Source organism: Leucoraja erinacea, chromosome 1, assembly GCF_028641065.1.
Source record: "Leucoraja erinacea ecotype New England chromosome 1, Leri_hhj_1, whole genome shotgun sequence".
Taxonomy (NCBI): domain Eukaryota; kingdom Metazoa; phylum Chordata; class Chondrichthyes; order Rajiformes; family Rajidae; genus Leucoraja; species Leucoraja erinaceus.
Window position 1 is genome coordinate 3,341,270 of NC_073377.1, and position 6,000 is coordinate 3,347,269.

Here is a 6,000-nt window from a genome sequence, read left to right on the forward strand (position 1 = left end):
TTGTCCTAGACTTCCCTAACATCGGGAACAATCTTCATGCATCTAGCCTGTCCAACCCCTTAAGAATTTTGTAAGTGCGGTGTAAGTGCGGAATTTTGTAATGTACGGTGATCGCTGGTTGGTGTGGACTCGGTGGGCCGAAGGGCCTGATTCCATGCTATATCTTGAAACAACCCTAAATTATCTCAGGTTTCTAGGTAAAGACGTGCAGCCGTTGAGTCAATTCAGCAGGAGTTTGATGTTGCCTTTGTTCAGTTGGCACTTAACCACGGAAAATGTTGCATTTTGATCTGCAGGGTTATCACAATGGTTTCATAGTGTGTTTACCTGGACCTTGTTGATACAAGGAGCTCCAGAATCTGCTTTACAAAAAAAAAGATACAAAATGCTAGAGTTAAGGGCCTGTCCCACTTTCCCGAGTTATTCACGAATTCTCCCGAGTTTGCAAACTCGCAGAATGTTCATAGCGAGTCCATAGGAGGCCGTGGATATATCGGAGCAGCTCGTTATGCCAGCTGTAGGTACTCGGGGCTATTTTTTTTAACTCGTGAACATTTTTCATCATGCTGAAAAAACGTCCCGACTTACCTGATGCCCCGAGTACCTACGGCTGGCATAACGAGCCGTTATGAAATACCCACAAACTCTTACGGCCTCCTACGGACTAGTTACGGACATTCTTGTCATAGAGGGAGTACATTCTTGTCATAGAGGGAGTAATCCGGTAGGCGGCGCGACTCTGGTCAGCAGCAGCCTCTGCAGCCTGTCCGCGTTTTTATTATTTTTTGTCTATGTTTATATGTAGTTTTTGTTATTTTATGTTGGGGTGTGTGAGTGGGTGGGGTGGGGGGGTGGGGTGGGAGGGAGGGGGAAACTTTTAAATCTCTCCCTGCACTGGAGACCCGACCTTTTTTCGTCGGGTCTGAGTTGTCGTTGAGGCTGCAACGAGGAGCGGCCTCCAACAGAAGAAGCCGGGGACTCAGGTGCCGACTCACCTCACCGTCGCGGAGCTGGCCGAGACCGGAGCGGGTGGAGCGGTGGAGGAGCGCTGCCGCTGCTGCTGCTGCCGCTGCTGCTGCTGATGCGGAGGCTGCTACTGCGGGTCTGCGGACGGCGGCACCGGGAGCCCGCGGATCCCTGGAGGGAGACCGCTTTTCAGGGCTCCTGCAACGGCGACTTCTCCCGCCCGAGTTGCGGGGTCGAAGAGCTCCTGGAGTGGGGCCTAACATCACTGCCCCGCGCGGCTTGGAATGGCCGCGGGACTCTGCGAGCGCACGCCGGGGTCTCTAACACCAAGACCCGGTGTGCGACCTCGCACCACCCGGCGTGGCTTTAATGGCCGCGGGACAATCGCCATCGCGCCAGCCGGGGGCTTTGGCTTTGACTCTGACATCGGGGGGGGGGGAGAGTGCAGTGGAGAGATAAGTTTTTTTGGCCTTCCATCACAGCTATGTGATGGATGTTTATGTAAAATGTAAATTATGTTGTGTCTGGGGTCTTTTGTGTGTAATGTATGGCTGCAGAAACGGCATTTCGTTTGGACCTCCAGGGGTCCAAATGACAATTAAATTGACTATTGACTATTGACTATTGAGAAGGTTCACCAGACTGATTCCTGGGATGGCAGGACTTTCATATGAAGAAAGGCTGGATAGACTCGGCTAGTACTCGCTAGAATTTAGAAGATTGAGGGGGGATCTTATAGAAACTTACAAAATTCTTAAGGGGTTGGACAGGCTAGATGCAGGAAGATTGTTCCAGATGTTGGGGAAGTCCAGAACAAGGGGTCACAGTTTAAGGATAAAGGGGAAATCATTTAGGACCGAGATGAGAAAAACATTTTTCACACAGAGAGTAGCGAATTTGTGGAATTCCCTGCCACAGAAGGTAGTTGAAGCCAGTTCATTGGCTTTATTTAAGAGGGAGTTAGATGCGGCCCTTGTGGCTAAAGGGATCAGGGGGTATGGAGAGAAGGCAGGTACAGGATACTGAGTTGGATGATCAGCCATGATCATATTGAATGGTGGTGCAGGCTCGAAGGGCCGAATGGCCTACTCCTGCACCTATTTTCTATGTTTCTATGTTTCTATTTTGCGAGTTTGAAAACTCGGGAGATTTTGTGAATAACTCGGGAAAGTGGGACAGGCCCTTAACTCAAGAGGGACCAGCAGCATCTCTGGAGATGTGGAGACTAATTACACTCCTGCCATCGGGAAAGAAGGTATAGCAGCCTGAAAACTGTAACGTCCAGGTTCAGGAACAGCTTCATCCCTGCAGCCATTAGGCTATTAAATACTACATTCTCCAAAATATGCTCAGAACTACATAGACCCGGGGGCATTGGGTTTGCACTAAACGTTGTCCCCCTATCATGTAAATTACACGGTAAATGGCACGATCGTAATCATGTATTGTCTTTCCGCTGACCGGTTACCACGCAACGAAAGATTTTCACTGTACCTCGGTACACATGGCAATAAACTATATTGAAACTGTAAGTGGCTCAGGCTGCATCTTGCACCTTGTTAAGCAGACATGGAAGGAATCAACACAGCACTACTGGAGACTGTGCACCAGCACAGTGGGTGAACGCTGCTAAGATGTGTCTCGTGAGGGGAGGCTGGTCCTCAAACTGTGAAGCATCCTGGACAATACAGCTCACCCCCTCCATGACACACTGGTCAACCTGAGGAGCACCTTCAGCAACAGACTGGTTCCACCAAGATGCAGGACAGAACGCCACAGGAGATCCTTCTTTCCTGTGGCTATCAAACTGTACAACTCCTCCCCCTTCGGGTAACCATATAACCATATAACCATACAACAATTACAGCACGGAAACAGGCCATCTCGGCCCTACAAGTCCATGCCGAACAAATTTTTTTTTCCCCCTTAGTCCCACCTGCCTGCACTCATACCATAACCCTCCATTCCCTTCTCATCCATATGCCTATCCAATTTATTTTTAAATGATACCAATGAACCTGCCTCCACCACTTCCACTGGGAGCTCATTCCACACCGCCACCACTCTCTGCGTAAAGAAGTTCCCCCTCATATTACCCCTAAACCTCTGTCCCTTAATTCTGAAGTCATGTCCTCTTGTTTGAGAAGGGTTAGACTGACTCCCGTTCATTCCCCACCCCCCCCCCCCACCCTCAACCCCCCCCCCCCCCCCAATCTTTTTCACATCTTTGCATTTTCCCAATCCTTTCCACTCGTTACTTTAATTTCATGTTTCATTTATTTTGTGTTTTATGGCTGTTGGCAGATCAATTTCCCTCCTGTAATACATGATTGCATCGATCCATTTACAGTGTATTCCCTTATCATGTACAGATACATGATAAGGGAATAGACACAAAAAGCTGGAGTAACTCAGGGGGACAGGCAGCATCTCTGGAGAGAAGGAAAAGGTGACGGATGGATCATCTTGGGCTCCACCTTTCCTTGATCATCATTGCTTTTTTCATCTCTTTTATTCATTTGTTCTATGTGCTGTCCATATCTCTCGTTTCCCCATATCATCTGACTCTCAGTCCGAAGAAGGGTTTTGACCAGAAACGTCACCCATTCCTTTTCTCCAGAGCTGTAACCTGGCCCGCTGAGCTACTCCAGCTCTTTGTGTCACATCTTTGATGTGAGGAACTATTTCTTTTTTCCTTCCCTTATCTCCAGAACTCCCAGCAAAATCACTCACGAGAATGGAGGGTAAAAGTAGAGGCACCTTGGACAAAGAATGGCCAAATTTTCTCCTCCTCTCTCCGAAGGCAGTTTAGCAACTTCCTCTCTCCCCTGCCCCCCCCCCCCCCCCCCCCCCCCCCCCCCCCCCCCCCCCCCCCCCCCCCCCCCCCCCCCCCCCCCCGACCCTCTGTGATTCCACCTTCCTTCCAACTCTACAACCACATCTTATCCCCAGACCCATTACCACAGCCACCTTTGTTTTCGTCTCCTCCCCTCTCATCTTATCATGTCTGGCTGTCTTGTAGCTATTTGCATCTCACAATTGTCCTTTCTTGCTTCCTAGTGAGGGCACTGTTGTACAGCTGATACAGAACAACGCACACATCATTCTGTTTGCTCAGGTAAAACAAAACATATTTTCAGGGGCTGTTCGTATATCCTCAGACAACATGGATTATGCATAATTTCTCTTGTTTTAATGATATAATTGTTTTGAAACGGAAGGAATCATAGAGGGCAGTAACAGCAGAGATAGAGTTCGGGAACAGGGCCAGTGTATGCCTGGAACAGGGATTGTTCGACGTACCCTACAAAGAGGCAGGCACAGCAGGGGCCAATGTGGGTGCCCATGGCTACGCCTTGGATTTGGAGGATGTGGGAGGAGTCGAAGGAGAAGTGGTTGAGGGCAAGGACCAACCCCGCTGGGCGGTGGAGAGTTTTGGTAGAGAAGAAGGGTCTCAACCCGAAACGTCACCAACTCCTTCTATCCAGAGATGATACCTGTCCCGATGAGAAACTCCAGCATTTTGTGTCTATCTCCTGTTTTGAAACGGGTGAGCTTACAGTTTATTGTCCCTTTTATTATTCCAGGCCCCCAAAAGTCAATGTAGACACAAGGAACTGCAGATGCAGCTTTACAAAAAATAAGTGCTGGAGTAACTTTGGCAGCATCTATGGAGAACATGGACAGGTGACGTTTCAGGTCGGGATTCTTCTTCAGACTGAATGTAGAAAGTTGGAAGAGAGGAGGATTTTTCACACAAAGGGTGGTGGGTGTATAGAACAGGCTTCCAGAGGAGGTAGTTGAGGCAGGGACAATCCCAACATTTAAGAAACAGCCAGGTACATGGAAGGACAGACAGGGTCTGAAGAAGGGTTTCGGCCCGAAACGTTGCCTATTTCCTTCGCTCCATAGATGCTGCTGCACCCGCTGAGTTTCTCCAGCTTTTCTGTGTAACCTTCGATTCTCCAGCATCTGCAGTTCCCCTCTTAAACATGGAAGGACAGGTTTGGAGGGATATGGACCAAACGCAGGCAGGTGGGACTAATGTAGCTGGGATATGTTGGCCGGTGCAGGCAAGTTGGGTCGAAGGGCCTGTTTCCACACCGTATCACTCTATGGCTGCAACTCTAGGTATGTATCCACCTATAATTAGCAATGCTTTGTCCTGTCACCACCTTTCTTCCAGCTTTCTCCCCCCTACTACATTCAACCTGAAGAAATGTCCCAGACTGAAACGTCACCTATCCATGTTCTCCAAAGATGCTGCCTGACCCGCTGAGTTACTCCAGCGCATTGTCCAGGGCGAGTCCAGAACCAGGGGCCACAGTTTAAGAATAAGGGGTAGGCCATGGAGAATGGATATGAGGAAAAAGTTGAGTTGTGAATTTGTGGAATTCTCTGCCTCAGAAGGCAGTGGAAGCCAATTCTCTGGATGCTTTCAAGAGAGAGTTAGATAGAGCTCTTAAAGATAGCAGAGTCAAGGGATATTGGGAGAAGGCAGGAACGGGGTACTGATTGTGGATGATCAGCCATGATCACAGCGATTGGCGGTGCTGGCTCGAAGGGCTGAAAGGTCTACTCCTGCACCTATTGTCTATTGTCTACATTAGTCCCACCTGCCTGCGCTTGGTCCATATCCCTCCAAACCTGTCCTATCCATGTACATGTCTAACTGTTTTTTAAACATTGGGATAGTCCCTGCCTCAACTACCTCCTCTGGCAGCTTGTTCCATACACGCACCACCCTCTGTGTGAAAATGTTACCCCTCAGTTTTCCTATTAAATCTTTTCCCCTTCACATAAACCTACGTACCTCTGGTCCTCGATTTCCTACTCTGGGCAAGAGATTCTGTGCATCCTACCCAATCCATTCCCTCTCATGATTTATAACACCTCTATAAAAAATTACCCCTGCATCCTTTCTGCACTCCAAGGAATAGAGACCCAGCCTACTCAACCTCTTCCTATAGCTCACACCCTCTAGTCCTGGCAACATCCTTGTAAATGTTCTATGTTCTATTCTCTAACTACCCC